General features: G+C 48.1%; 1 protein-coding gene across 2 annotated transcripts in view; it reads right to left on the bottom strand.

Annotated features, from left to right (window-relative positions):
- The window catches only part of TSHZ2 (teashirt zinc finger homeobox 2), a 455,675-nt gene that overhangs the window by 101,666 nt on the left and 338,186 nt on the right, over positions 1-15,823 (bottom strand). The window lies entirely within an intron of this gene.

Below are 15,823 nucleotides of genomic sequence, written 5' to 3'. Positions count from 1 at the left end.
TAAATGGAATTGAGGAACTACCTTTGAAATCTAGTTTTCTTCTAGTTATAAATAAACCCTGGCTTTAAGATGATAGCAATAACTAATCATTGAATACATTAATTAGAATGTTAAAACTAGCAGTGAACATTATTTATTATGGGATACACATATTCACATTTATTATTAGGAACATGTTCTGGGTACCGAACGTTATCCTATGGAATAATGATTATTGAAAAGTACCCGTATAATCCAAGCTGGTCTCTGAAACAAACAAAAATTAAATTCATGCAAACAGGTGAAAAATGTTAAACTGAATTCATTAGTATAAATTCAGAAGAACAGCTTTTGTTTTTTGGGGGATTAAAATAACTAGGTCAATAGAGGTAAAGGCACACTTTTAGGTGCCCTTCAGGACGGAAAACACACCAAAAAAAATCTTTGGCTTATAGTTTCTTCTTTTCCACTAATTTTCATTCATTAATTATAATGACAGTACTTAAACAATAATAATTATTATTATTATTTCTGTTTTCTGGAAAGGATGTTGCTAATGCTAAGACTATTGATACATACAGGATAACAAGAAGCTCAATAAGAAAAAGTTCACTCCATCACCTGACTATTCCCAAATATCAGAATGGGGTAGATCAACGAGTTGTGTCCCTTTTGAATTCATGGGTCCCGCTGAGTGTATGAAGGAAGCTGGGCGTTCTGTCTCCCCAAACGGACATGCGTGAGAAATTTCAAGTTTAACTTCAAGGGGTTGACCTTCCTCCCTGGCCAGCCTACCCAGGACCTTCAGTGGGTTAACGATTCCTTCTGTAGTAAAAGTCCTAGAAGGTGGGCGTGCTGGCTACACACTCTGTGGGGTCCTGTGCAAACTGAACATCAGAGGCCTCTTGTTCAAATGTCACTGAGCATTTCAAGATGGTGACCGCAGAGCACAAAACCACGTGTGGGATCCTTCCGAGCACGGGGCTGTGTGCAACTGCACAGATTGGTGTGGCCATCCAGACTTTCAAGTGTAGGGTACTGGTTATGATTTCAGGCTCTGTTGTGGGGCAGACTGAGTGCAAATTGTGGCTCCCCTCGAGGTTTCTTGAACAAGTTCTAGTTGGTGCCTACCTCAGGATTATTGTGAAGGATAAATAAATTAGTAATGTAAAATCCCGAGAACAGTAAGGACATAGGATTAGCTGTTGTTGCTCCTTTCTTTAATTTTTTTTTAATGTTTATTTATTTTTGAGAAAGAGAGAGAATAGAGCACGAGCAGGGGAGGGGCAGAGAGAGAGAGAGGGAGACACAGAATCCAAAGCAGGCTGCAGGCTCTGAGCTGTCAGCACAGAGTCCAAGGTGGGGCTCGAACCCGGCAATGGCGAGATCGTGACCCGAGCCGAAGTCGGACGCTTGACCAACTGAGCCACCCAGGTGCCCTTGTTGTTACTCTCTTCAAAAAAGTGTTGTCAACTGTAACTTACAGCATGTCACTTCCTGGGTTCGGATCTCTCGATGAATGGCCCATAGCACATGAAGCATCCCGCGAGACTTACTGCTCCCTGCCTCCCCAATTTCTTCTCTCAAAACTTCTGCCTTTGCTCAACATACTCGAGCCATCCTTGGCTTCCACTAGTTCATTACACATGCCAAGTCCTTTTTCATCTCAGGGTCTTTGCACAGACTCCCTGCCCGTGATGTTCTCCCCACCCCCAGCCGATCTCTGTCTTTGCCTACACCCCCATGTCGGTTCAATGTCACCTCCTCAGAAAGGCCTCTCTTCTCCGTGTTCACCCTTTCTTCTTTTTGTTTCCTCAACAGCTTTATTGAGATATGATTTACATGCCATGAAGTTTCATTGCGTGAAATTCATGTACAGTTGGGAGACAGGGCTTCACCCCTGTATTAATCTCCATCAGTAACTTAATTACACCCCCAGGTACCACAAAGTGCTTGCAGAGCAACACAGTTTCGGGGCAGATCTTCAAGGCTCTTTCCGACCTGATTCACCAACCATAAGCCCCTCTGTTACTGACATTCACAGAGCATCATTGAGAGAGAGAGAGAGAGAGAGAGAAAGAAGGAGGGAGCAGGCAGGGGAGGGGCAGTGGGAGAGAGAGACTCTTAAGTAGGTTTCACATCCAGCGAAGAGCCAGATGTGGGGCTCGATCTCATGACCCTGGGATCATAACCTGAACTGAAATCAAGAGTCAGCCACTCAACTGACTGAGCCACCCGGGCGCCCTTATCCAGATCATCATTTTCTAGGGATGGCAAGATGATAGTTTATTTCTAGTTTTTTTCTATTTTGATTTTCTTTGTTTTCTATTTCTTCATAAAAAAACACCTATTCCTTTAATTTTTCTAAGCGATACAAACGGTTTATTGAAAAGAAGGAACTTGTGGAAATCTTTTCATGGCGGTAAGTAATCAGGCAAACATACAACACAGGGGGGGTCATTTCCTGGATGTGGTATAGACTGCTCTCCACACGGTAATAGCCAAGGGATTTGTGTGGCCCACCAATTATCCTATCAGCTTTGACACTGATGTCTGAAATCTCCACCTTATTTCTTAGAATGAACGCATCAAAAATCTCTGATGCAATGCATATGGGAAGCTGGTCTTTATCAACTTGGTATAAATTAATTTGTAAGACTGTTTCCACTTTGTGGGAACTTGTAAGCACAGGACCCAGGCTCTCTAGTTTTTATTGAAAAAGGCATGGTGTTAGAAGTTTGGACTTCAGAAACACATCCCTCTAGGGATCAACAACCGGCCCCAACCACACTCCCGACAAAATATAAAGCCTCGTACTTGGATTATGTTTGTCTGTGTTGTTTCATGTGCGTGAACTCATATCGTTTTAGATTCAGAGCCCAGATTGCAAAGGAGTCAGGGAATGATAACCTTAGAATCCTCTTCATTCATTTAAAGAAAATAATAATCATTACCTTTTGTTGTGCACCTAGTATGTGTCAGGCACGGATAATATTTTGTACATATTATCTGTCTTAATGCCTCACGATACATTTATGAGGTTGCTCGTAGTACAGACTAGGAAATGAAGGCATAGGGTGATTAGGAAAGTCTGCAAAAGTCCTAAGACCAACTGGGAAGAATTTGAACTCAAATCTGTTGGACCCAATTTTCATTTTCCTCCCTGAGGCCAGTAGGGATGCCTCTCTCTGAGGTTTCCTTTTGGTTCAAGTTCCAGAAAATGCTCTGCTTTTAAAGGGACCATCGGATTGGATCAGGCCACCTGAGACACATAATCTCTGTGGTGTAAGGTCAACTAAGTTGAGGTAGGCATTACATCTGCAAAATCCCTTTGCTGCAGGACCCGAACAAATGTAAAATGGGGCTCTTAGGAGGCCTTCTTTAGAATTTTGCCTACCACATACAGTCTTTCAAATTTTTGGATGGATGATAATTGAATTATTTTTTAAAAATTTATTTATTTTGAGAGAGAGAGAGGGGGGGGGCAGGGGAAGGGGCAGAGAGAAAGGGATTGAGAGAGAGAGAGAGAGAGAGAGAGAATCCCAAGCAGGCTCCATGCTTCCAACATGGAGCCTGATGCTGGACTTGAACTCACACTGTGAGATCAAGACTTCAGCTAAAATCAAGAGCCGATGCTTAACTGACTGAGCCACCCAGTCAACCCAATAATTGAATTAATTTTTATGTGACCTAAAATGATACTTCTTTTGACAGAGAATCAATTAATACTTGTAAACACTAAGACTAACATACTGGAATTAAGTATCATTAGAATCCTATTTGCCAAAAAAAATCTCTTCGTTTCTCTCGTGTTATTTTCCATTGTGGACCCTTTGGGTTATAGATACTATGTTGTTTCGTCACACATTTTTTTTGAAGTTTGCCATTTGTTTGGAGTTCAAAGGAAATGTCACTTCCCACCTGCCCAATTTTTAATAATGCAAAATATTCTCTAACTGATTCTGGATAAAAACACCGTGGACAGAAAAAAAATCTTTTCACTCAATAAGGGAAAACAGTGAATTAATGAGCATTTAGTTTAATTTTTTAAAAAAACCGAGTATTGGCAGATCAGAAGTCGACAAAAATTATTCTGGCCCAATTTGTAGATCAAATGCAAATAGCCCCTTCTTTGCTTCTTTCTAATGGATTGCAGTTGAAATGTTACATTTTCATTTTAGACCGACAAAAAAAAAATAAAATAAAACACCCAGCAATATTCTGAGGCCAAAAATTATGACTGGAACCTCTAAGTAAGTCATTTTATAACAGCTTTGTTCCCTGGATGCTGGCTTATCAAATATGCCCAAGATCTTATTGGAATGAACTATTCTAATGAAAAAGATTTGATGAGTAGACATTGCTCTAAGCAACGATGGTTTCCCAGTGTCTCCTCTGGTTTCATGTGGGAAAAAACCTGAAGCTTCAAGGTGACCACAGTAGATGGTACTGTTCAGTGAAATCCAGGGTTTCCCAGGTGAAATATTGGCAGAGGAGACAAAAGTGTGTTTCATTTTTGTGCAGAGCAGTTTATAGCTTCCATGCACTATAAAAGCCCTCGGTATCGATCACTCACTCATTTATATGACAAGTATATTTACTTATTGCCTGTAAGGTACCACTGTCCTAGGCCCAGCAGAAGCAGTAGAGAACGAAACAAAATACAAATTCCTGACTTGATGGAAGCCACGTAAGAAAGGCTTTGGCCACGTGCCCTAGGGGAATGTGCTGTCTTAAACGTATCAGGTAGGATGCATTGTCCCTATCAAATTTGTAGCCAGGTTGATAGGCTCCAGGGGGACATGTATTTGGAGTTCGAATCCTTGAAGCGTCTCAAGCCTGACGTTGACGGCCAAACATAACAAAATCCCCACGAGGCCACGGAGGCGGAGCATTTTAAGAGACTTCACCACCTTGGAGATCCCATCCCATCTCAGATTTCAGCTGCTTCCTCCACATTGGTTTTCTTCCCTCAAAATGGTACAGGGGAGTTGTGCTGAGGGGAGGGAGGGCGTTGATGTCCTCGACTGAGCACCACTTCCTGCCTAAAATGAAACCAATTGTGGGAGGCTGGATAATGACCCCTAAAATGTCCACCTCCTAATCCCCAGAGCCTGTGAATACCTTCCTGTACATGGTAGGAGACACTTTGGGAGCAAATGAAGGATCCTGAGATGGGGGAGATTTAATTTGGATGATCCAGGTGGGTCCAGTGACGTCACAAGGGTTCTTATAAGAGGGGAACAGGAAGGGTAGAACCATTAATAGGAGAGCTGAGGACTGATGACATTGGAGTGATCTGAGGCACCGTCTGTGAGCCAGGCAATGCAGGCGGCTTCTGGAAGCTGAAAAGGCAAGGAATCAGATTCTCCCCCGGGGCCCCGGAAGCAGCCTTGGAGACACCTTGATTTTATCCCAGCGAGACTGGTTGGGACCTCAGACCTCCAGAACTATAAGACGATGCATCTGTGTCGTTTGAAGCCAGGGAAGTTTGTGGTAATTTGGTACAACAGCATTAGAAACGGACACCTCGTTGAAGATGCCTTAAAACTGTGTGTCTGGTTACTTAATAATAAGTTCGGAGAATAGTTCAATATAGCCCGGTTCGGACTTCAGCTGGGAAAGCCACACTAGCATTGGGGAGGTGTAGGCACATTTCTTATAAGAAGAGATGTTCAGGGGTACCTGGATGGCTCTGTTGGTTAAGCGTCCAACTTTGGCTCGGGTCATGATCTCTCGGTTCCTGGGGTCGGGCCCCGCGTCAGGCTCTGTGCTGACGGCTCAGAGCCCAGAGCTGCTCTGGATTCTGTGTCTCCCTCTCTCTCTGCCCCTCCCTCGCTCATGCTCTGTCTCTCAAAAATGAATAAATGTTAAAAAAAAAAAAAAAGAAGAAGAAGACTTGCTCAGACCTCAAAGATGAGCCAAGCTATTCTCAGGCACTGTTCTTAATGCTTGGCAGATACATTATTAACTAATTTCATCCTCAAAAGAACTCTTTAAGGTAGGACTAGTATTATGCAATGTGACCAACGAGGAAAGCTAGGCACAGTTTCCCAGTCCGCGGCAGAGGGGGTATTCGAACTGAAGGAGCGTGGCCTCTGAGCCCATCTTCCTCTGTGCCTGCTGCCTTGGGATCACACTGAGACACGCTGTCCAGTCGGGCTTTGCAGAGGGATTGCATCTTTGAGCAAAGCCAGAAGTCGCTTAGAATAAAGGATAGTGAGGCAGACCAGGTCATTTGCTGAGTTAAACTGCTTTTGATCTATGATGAAGTGTAATTATAATGATTATAATCTCGTTATCTCGCTATCCTTGTGGGGCTCATCAGGCAGCTCCCAAAGAAATTTTGCAAAAATCTTTGCAGTCACGGCAACCATGTTGGAATAAATGTTTCATCCTCCTCGAGGACCGCTCTGAAGGAAAAACGTCTATTTACGACGGACACCTTAAGCACATCCTTTTCTAAGAGAAACATTTGGGAAAATGAGGCAGTCTTTACATGAAACAAAAACCAAATACTGAGGAGGTCTTTGTTTTTTGTTTTTTGTTTTTTGTTTTTTTGTTTTACAGTTTTTAGGATTCTATCTTGGCAATTTCCTGGCAGGCTCCCCTCTGTGATTCACCTGCTTTCTGATATCTGCGTGGGTCGTAAGCACATGCTTCCCCAAAGGTCTGGAACTGGAAAAAGGTAGTCACAGTATGGTCTTTGGACACCGTGTATGGAAGGGGAGGTGCGCTGGGGGAAAAGTCCACAAACACTCCCACAAGATCAAGGTTTACACGTCCCTCGAGAGTCTGAAATACACCCGGAGATCCCACCCCGTCTCAGATTTCAGCTGCTTCCTCCACATTGGTTTTCTTCCCTCAAAATGGTACAGGGGAGTTGTGCTGAGGGGAGGGAGGGCGTTGATGTCCTCGACTGAGAACCACTTCCTGCCCAAAATGAAACCGACTGTGGGAGGCTGGCTAATGAGTGACCTACTTGGTTGCAAGGTTGTTCCATTTTAACCAAAGAGGGACACTTCCCTGCCTCCCCCTGCCTTCTGGTGGAAGAAGCCAAGGGACCAAATTCTACTCAAGAACCCAGCCAGGAAGTGGCCATCGGTGAGGTGGGGAACCAGCCTGGCCGGCTGGGCTCTTGGTCAAGGATTAGGAGGATTCTAAGCTTCCTTCCACCAGCCCTGGAGGAGTTTTCCACGCAAAGCTTCACGACCACAATGAGATATTTACTGTCTTTATCGGAGAGATCAAACCCACACACAGATGTCACATTTCTCAAATTCCATCAGTAGATCAGACAAGCCGTCTCTGGAAAGAGGACATTCCAGCCGGCAAGTTCAGAGCGCGCCGGCTCCGAGGGCCGATCCCTTCCTATTTTCTGTCGTGCACCCTGAGCCTTTGTTGTCTCTGCAATGCTGATAAATCAATCCATCAAAAAATTTCCTCAGTGAAACTCAATCAAGAAAGGTCATGTCAGCGGGAGAGGAACAGATTAAATTAGCATCAAATTAGACATGGAAAGTGAGTTCTGTCAAAATCATCGCAGCGCTCAGCACAATTAGAATATGTTAATTATGCATTTCATTAAGGTGGATGTGAGATGAAATGTCACTGGGGTAGGCATCCGAAAAAGGGAAGATTGCCAGGCACAACTTTCTCTAGACAATGTGTGACACCTTCATTAACATCAAGAATCACAAGTCTGCCTTGACTTTTTCTGTAAGGGATTAAACCATTAACTGTTTGCTGGCCCCTCTCATCGGTGCGGGGGTCCCGTCCTCGGAGGGGGCCGGGCCCTCCTGAGTGACTGGCTTCCTCTGCCACCGCCATGGCCCCAGGGGCTGCTGGGAGTGCCCGGTGGGCAATGGAGAGGGTGGCGGTTTTTAATGAACTGCCTGGAAGCTTCGCGGGGATCACTCCACTGCCTTAGGGGTGGCACGAGCTGAGAAATGAGGGGTGAGGATTACAGGGGGAGGGGAGGAGGGGCGGGGGGGGAGGCTCTCGGCTTCATTCTTGGGGATGAAAGATATAATCAGCGTAATGGGGGGCGGGCAGGGGGGATCAGATTTACAAACTTACACCCGGCAAACTCTAATTTGGGGAATTATTTTGTAGATCACTCTCTGACTCATGGTAACCAGGAGGCACTTTCCTGGAGTGAAGCAGCTCCTTGCCAGGCAGCTTTATGAGATACTTGCTAGATGCTGACGGCACTAGGAGATTTAATTCACCCTGCCTCCTTCTGTGACTTCTCACCACATACCCTTCCTAAGGCTTCCTCCGCTGGGGGAGAGAAGGGACCGGTCCTCTGTGTGGATTGGTCCCCTGACGCTTGTCCACTCAGCCCCCTTTTCCAGGGGTCTGGAGGCAATGGGACATCCGTGGGAGTTTCCAGTCACCTCCTTGCGGAATGTTCTCTAACCCCTCACCCATGCCATCCCTCGCCTTTCACCTGCCCACCCCTGCTCCCGCCTCCTTAACACGCACAGAAGCACTCATCTGCATGGTTCCGTCTGCTTCTTCCTCGAGTCTCAAGGGAAACATGGCTTCTTCTAGGATGTTGCCCCTGACTACTCACCTCGGATCTGCGTTCGAGGCCCTGTTTGTTCTCCTGGGATCTTTGCTTGAATTCACCACAATCAGCTTCTGTTGCTTGCCTGAGAAAACTCAAACTGTCCTCCTTAGGGGGCGTGGCATTCACTACTGCAACTATCCATTCACTTGCTAGATGGTAAGTTCTCTCTCTCTCTCTATTTTATTTTTATTTTTAAAATATATTTATTATTGTTATTTTTGAATACTTATTTATTTCTGAGAGACGGGGGGGGGAGAGAGAGAGAGAGAGAGACAGAGAGAGGGGGAGAGAGAGAGAGAGAGAGAGAGAGGCAGAGAAGGAAACAGAGGATTTGAAGCCGGCTCTGCCCTGACAGCAGAGAACCCGATGCGGGGCTCAAACTCATGAACTGTGAGTTCATGACCTGAGTTGGACACTTAACTGACTGAGCCACCCAGGCGCCCCTTTCTCTCTATATTTTAATTTTTTTTCATTTTTATTTTTTAATGTTTATTATTATTATTATTTTTGTGAGAGAGAGAGACAGAGTGTGAGTGGGGGTTGGGACAGAGACGGAAGGAGACAGAATCCAAAGGAGGCTCCAGGCTCTGAGCTGTCAGCACAGAGCCTGACACGGGGCTCGAACCCACGAACCCTGAGATCATGACCTGAGCCGAAGTCAGAGCCTTAGCTGACTGAGCCACCCAGGTGCCCCTTTCTCTCTATGTTTTAAATCTCTCTTTCTTGGTAAATACAAAGTATTCATCAAATATATCTTTTAAAAAAATGAATGTTCACGTTATGGAATTTACCATGACCTAAGTACTCTTTTTTTAGGGAGAGAAAGCAAAGGTTACAGACTTTATTTCTACCCTTTCTCAATAGGGTTGCACATTGTCATGGTAAATTAATACATACACATCAATATATACCCATTTCTAACATAGCCAGTTGGAATCCATTTTCTCTAACGCTTAGCATTCAATACAGTGCATGGCACATCACGGCTGCCATTTTTCTTACTCATACCCCAAGGACATCATTCTGTGAATTTGCCTGATTTTCTTTTTTTCTCCTCTTTCTCCCCCTCCCCCCACTTCTTTTCTTTGCCGTCTTTATCATTCTCTTCCTCTCTATAATAAAACCAATGATCAACTCCTGGTTTCTGAGCAAACTTATAAGGCAATCACTTTTAAATCCCAATTCTTTTGGGGATTTGCACAGTGGAAAATGACCTCAGTGTCACCTACAACAGCCGGACACACAGAACGACCCACTAAGTGATAGGACGGCTTTGGGTGAGGCTATTTTTTTCCCTCTAGGTAACAGGAGAACAACCTTCCTCCTTGCACGCATTAATTGGGAGAATACAGGCAAAATACAAAGGCTGGTGCGTAGCACATGATAAGTCCCTGATAAATGACAGTGATGATGAGTGGGACGATGAGGACGATAAGAATCGTGAGCTGGGAGCCCGCCTAGAGTCCTATCCCGAAACCACTGCATCAGCACAAATATCTCCGTTTACGGGAAGAAAAGACGGCGTCGGCCACCATGACCCTTGTACATTTTGCGTGAGAACAAGGAAACACGCAGGGGATTGGGACCCTCTGGCAGAAACCCTCCAGAGCTGCGAGGTTCTGGAGTGAAACTTTGCCCTGTGCCCCAGGCCCCGGGGAAGGCCAAGGAAACTGACAAGGGAAGTGGAGAGTCTTGCTCAAGCCCAGGACCGGCTCCCAACGTCCCTCTCTCCGAGCGGCCCCATTTTCTGAGTTTCATTTAATGTTTAGGATCACCTGGGGCCCAGCCTGGTAGAAAGGGGAGGACGGTGGAAATTGCTCAAGAGCTGGCTGTGATTGGATGACTCCGACTGCCTCACCTCGTGGCAAGAGCGGGAGTGCGAGAGGAGGAGGGAGAGGCTCGCCCGCCCGGGTACAAAGCTTCCTCCCAGCCTGCCGAGCCTTCCAGCTTCCTTGTCAGCGCTGCCATTGATATTGAAATCAAGGGGTTGGCACAGAGCTCGTGGCGCCCTGGCAGAATGCCAGCCTGGCTCTAATGAGCCTCACCTGGGCTAATTACATTTTGTACAAACCCCGCCGCTGGAGAGGGGAGAGTTGCCAGTGGGTCGTCCGGAAAGATGGCAACCGGGATTTCTCAGCTCTGAGATTTCTTCCTGTCCGCTGGCAGTTGGCGCTCCAGAGGGCCGGGAAGTGACCCGAGGGACCCTGGCTACTTCCTTGTGGGGCCACGTGGCAGTTACCTTATTTGTTCCCGAACGTAAAAGTAAGCTGTCAAGTCAGAGGTGGTCCTCAGCCTGGCTACTCCAGAGAGGGGCCCGCCTGCCATCGTGTTATAAATACGGGACCTTAGGCCTCACCGCAGACTCACGGAATCAGAATCTGCGCTTTTGACGAGATCCCCAGGTGATGGGCGCGTACAGTCAAGCGTGAGAAACCTCAATCTAGACCTTCCGCCTGGGGGGAGAATAAGGCCCAGCGAAACTGGGCCATCCCCAATAGTACCGAACATACAGGACATCTAGAGGCCTTGGTTCAGAGGGGTGGGCGTTTCTCCGCTCTTCCATTTGTCACTTGTATGATTTGGGCCAGGGAATTAACCTCTTTGGACCTCAGTTTCCTTGTCTGCAAAATGGGCATAAGTTTATTCTCCATGACATAAATGACCGTGAGGATTACAGGCTAGAATATTTATGGGCTTCGTAGTGGGGTAGTTGAGACACAGCAAGGACTAAAGATATTCCTTGTCATTGTTGTCGATGTTATGAAGGAATCGCTGGCCCCCCGGGAAAACTCAAATTCTCACTCGGTCCTTTACCGGCTATCACATCTGTAAAATGGAATAATAGTATCTGTCGCTTATGGTTTGTGTGAGCGTTAAAAGAGATACCAGAGGGGCCCCTGGGTGGCTCAGTTGGTCGAGCCTCCAACCGTTGGTTTCTGCTCAGGTCACGATCTCACGGTTCGTGGGCTTGAGCCCTGCATCGGCTCCCGTGCTGATGGTGCAGAACCTACTTGGGATTCTCTCTCTCTCCCTCCCTCTCTGTCCCTTCGCTACTCTCTCTCTCTCTCTCTGAAAATAAATAAATAAACCTAAAAAAAGGAGATATTAGAGTATACCTGACCAGTACCCCTTGAAACTGCCAAGGTCAGCAAATAGAGAAAAAGTCTGAGAAGCTGTCAGAGCCAAGAGGAACGAAAGCAGACATGAGGAATTAAACGTGAGGGGGTATCCTGGATGGGAACCTGGGGCCGGCGAAACTAAGGAAACGCGAATCAAGTATGGATGTTAGTTAATAATAATGTGCCAGTATTGACTCATTAGTTGTGACAAATGTACTGTACTCACATAAGATGTTAGGAATAGGGGACGCTGGGTTCAGGGCACGTGGGAAGTCACGCTATTAGTTTGTCTGGTTTTTTTTTCTGTAATTCTAAAACTGTCCTGAAAAGTCAAGTATATTTAAAAATGAACGAGATAGTACGTGAGAAGCCTTAGCCAAGGTCACCAACTTGCCCCCCTTCACCAGGGACTATCCCAGCGTTGGGGCTGGAAGTCCCAGGAAGCCGCTCAGTCGCGGGCAGACCGGGACAGCCGGTCACCGTTCCCTGAGCGCAGAGCCTGGCACAGCCCGGGACCCCAGTCATCCTTACCCCTCACACACTTGTTGCCTGGAGGTCAGCTCAGCCGGTGCTCCGGAAAGCTGGTAACTGGCGGTGAGAGAGGACGACCCGAGAAGTTCTGATTTCCTATCTCCCTCTTGAGAGGGGAGCAAACCAGGGTGGGGAATTCACTCGCTGACCCGACAAATAGTGACACTATGTGTCAGAGACTGTGCCCTGCCCTGGGTTCGGAGGGGCTGGAGACACACAGGTGCATAAGGTCCCCGACGGGAGGGCCTGTAGTCTCACAGCAGACCTAAAACTTGCACAACAACAACAACACAAGCATTGCAACAAACAAGCCTGCCGAGCAGGTATGATCACCCTCAATTTCTTCCGACCAGGAAATGAAGGTTCCGAGAGGCCAGACGGCTTGCCCAAGCTGACACAGAGTCAGGACCTACCCCACACCCGTCCATGTCCCAAGTGCTGTGTTTTTGCCATTACCCACAGCTGCCTCCCGGGGGTCTGCAGGACAGGGGAGAGAGAGCCGGGCAGTGGGGGTGGGGTGGGCAGGAGGCACGGCTATTGTACCACGTGGGCTTCAGAAGGACTAGTGACCTCAACCTGGGAGAAATCAAAGAGGACTTCCTGGAAGAGATGGGCTCTAAGTGAGGGCTTGAAGGCTACAGGGAGATCCTGCCCAGGAGGCCACCATCTTCACAAACCGGGGGATCTGGGGACGATGATGATGTGTGGTCCATTGCACATGGTGGGATGACACTTGGGGAAAATTGCCTTGAGTTTTGCTAGCATTCCTGTGTTGGCTGCTCTTCCCTCCACCGGGCATTGGTCCTCGTGACCACACCAAAAATGTAAGGACAGGAATCTGAGTTTAGTAAAGGTTGGCTTTGCCAACCCATGATTCCTGAGGCAACTCGGGGACAGGACCAGACACAGTTACAGAGCAAGTCTCCCTGCTGGACGTGACGAGCTAAACTTGTGGGCGGGGGACAGAGGGCAGCTGGAGGTGAACTAGGGAGTCCCATGAGGCCAGGTGGGCCTGATAGGAAGCTTAACAGATTTGAGGGGACTCAGGAGTAGTGACAATCTGGACTCTTTCCCCAGTTGCACCTACGAAAGCCACAAGTCCCCCCAGATGCCCTGGGCTCCCGTGCACTGGGGAGGAAAGGCAGCAGAATGGCTCAGAGAGGTGGGTGTCCAGGCAGGTGGGGTGGGGGTGGGGGTCCCTCTAGGGCCGGGTTCATGGGCATCTAACCCAGGAAGTGACGCAGGGCTCTGCATTTGGTTGAACGCCCTGCTGTTGCCATCTGGAAATTCCGAATCAGTTTTGGAGAAGGAAACCGCCCCCCCCCCCCGCCGCCATTTTCATTTTGCACCTGGCCATGCGCGTGTACAACTGGTTGTGGCTGCCTGACAGGGTGCCCGTGTGCCCCAGAGGGAGAATGCCACGGCCACCTCACGAGGCTGAGGGGGAGTAAATGTACTGAAGCCTCACAGAGCTCAAAGTGGCTCAGGAACTGCCCAGTGGCGGTTGTGGGCTCAGAGGACCAGGACATCTGAGAGGACATCCTTCTCACATCCGTGAGACCTTGCCACCACCTGCTACTAGATGCCCCCTCTGCGAGGGACCCACCTTCCCCGGCCTGCACGTCCCCGCCACCCCTTTTAGTCGTATCCCTTGGGAAAGGAGAGGAGACCTGAACCGACTGGGAATACGTTTCAGCCACCTGAGCACGGACTTGCAATCCACATTTAGTTCAGGTGAAGAATGTAGGCGGAGGTTGTATTTCTTCCCCACCCGGGCTTGGGAGCTTTGTCCCTATTACAGCTACAGCTTGGCTTCTTTTTGGGTGACTAAGCTGGGCTTCGATCCGATTCCTGCCCTCTGTTCTCACTGTCAGTGATGCAGAGGGCAAGACTCTGGAATCCAGTCCCATCAGCGCGTGCGTTGGCCAACTCGTCCCCACTTGGCTCCAACAGCTTCATCGGCGCCTCTGATTTCTGGCAGTGCTCGCCTGGCTCTGCCCGCGGGTTGCAGCGGGCTGACGGAGCCCTGACCTCATGCGACCCTCGTGAAAACCTGCGGGTCAAGGCCTGCGGGGAATCTCGCCCTCAGCAGACTGGCACGTAGAGCTGGGTGCTTCTCTTTTGGGGGGGCTGCTCTGTGCACTGCAGGACCTTAGGCCTGGCCTCTATCCGCCGGCTGCCAGGAGCGTCCTCCCCTACCACGACCACCAAAAATGAGCCCAGGTGCCACCAGCTGTTTCCTCGGCGGGACGATCGCCCCCGATGGTTTTAAATCCCTCATGGCCTATTACTACGGAGAGACCCACGGTAAATTATTTAACCATGAAGTGCCCGGCTCACTCCTTTTGGAAAAAGAGAGAGAGTAATTGCATTGACCGTTCATTCTTGTGGCGTGAAGCTGACGGGTTCTCATAGGGGGACGTCCCCTTGACGGCAAAGGGGCTTCACAGGCGGTTCTCTGCTCTGGTCCCGGCCTCGTGTTCTAGGCGGGGAACATTAAGGCTTGGCAGGGTTAAGAGACTCCCTCCAACCCAGACTCATCGCTCTTCCTTTTTCTTTTAATGTTTTTATTTATTTTTGAGAGACAGAGAGCGGGGGAGGGAGCAGAGAGAGAAAGGGAGACACAGAATCCGAAGCAGGCTCCAGGCTCTGAGCCGTCAGCACAGAGGCCAATGAGGGGCTCAAACTCATGAGCCGTGAGATCATGACTTGAGCCGAAGTCGGACGCCCAACTGACTGAGCCACCCAGGCGCCCCTCGTCGCTCTTTTTATAACAAAATCCTTCAATTTGATGGTGGGGGGGGGGTAGTTATGAAAACATTCCCTCCACTGAGGGAGTGATGGATACAGTGACAGCATCTCCCTGGTTGAGGGAGGCTGAGGGCAGGCCAGGCACCGTGGGAAGCTTTGCAGGATCAAATCAATACGGATAGTAGCTCTGCTTCCCAGGTGAGGACACAGAGGCTCAGAGAAGGAGGTTCACCAGCATTCCCAGGGACCACAACGTAAGCTCCATGAGTGGTGTGGTCGTGAACCTGTGATTTAGCCAAAGTGGGCACGGAGGGGCCGTATTCTAATGGAGGGACTGGGGCTTCAGGGAGTTTGCTTTGGCAAACCACGCGTCCTATTACTTATTTAATACTTTTCTTTAAGTGGATTGACTTTTCGGCTTAAATATTTTAAAAGGCATTTTATGTTGCTCCTCTAAATTGAAAAGCCGTTTCAGCGGCCACGCGTGGAAAGGAAATGAGTTTCTCATGTTAGGAGTCAGTGTTATCTGTCTTTGGTAAATGATGAACAAGAATCGACTCTGGGCAGCACGTGGCTCTTTGGCCTCTTATACTCATTAAATGCCCCATAAATAGGTTGCAGCACGTCCTATAGGTTGGCTCATTCAACACCCACTCACCCCCAGTCTCCTTATAAATACCCTCCGCTAGAGGCTGAAAACCAAAACACTTCACTTCCTGGGTCCTTTGTAGCTGGGGGTGGTCATGCGCCAGTGGGAGGTGGGGGGGGGGGTGTGGAGTCCTTCCTTGATTAAAAAGGCAAAACCTTGCTGGAGGATTTTCTTTCATCGCCTCTCTCTTTGTGCTGATTGGTGTTATAGGTCAGCTTG

The sequence above is a fragment of the Neofelis nebulosa genome, chromosome 9 (assembly GCF_028018385.1).
Source record: "Neofelis nebulosa isolate mNeoNeb1 chromosome 9, mNeoNeb1.pri, whole genome shotgun sequence".
Lineage (NCBI taxonomy): Eukaryota > Metazoa > Chordata > Mammalia > Carnivora > Felidae > Neofelis > Neofelis nebulosa.
Note: the sequence above shows the minus strand (reverse complement) of the source record. Positions and strands in the feature narration are given on the sequence as shown.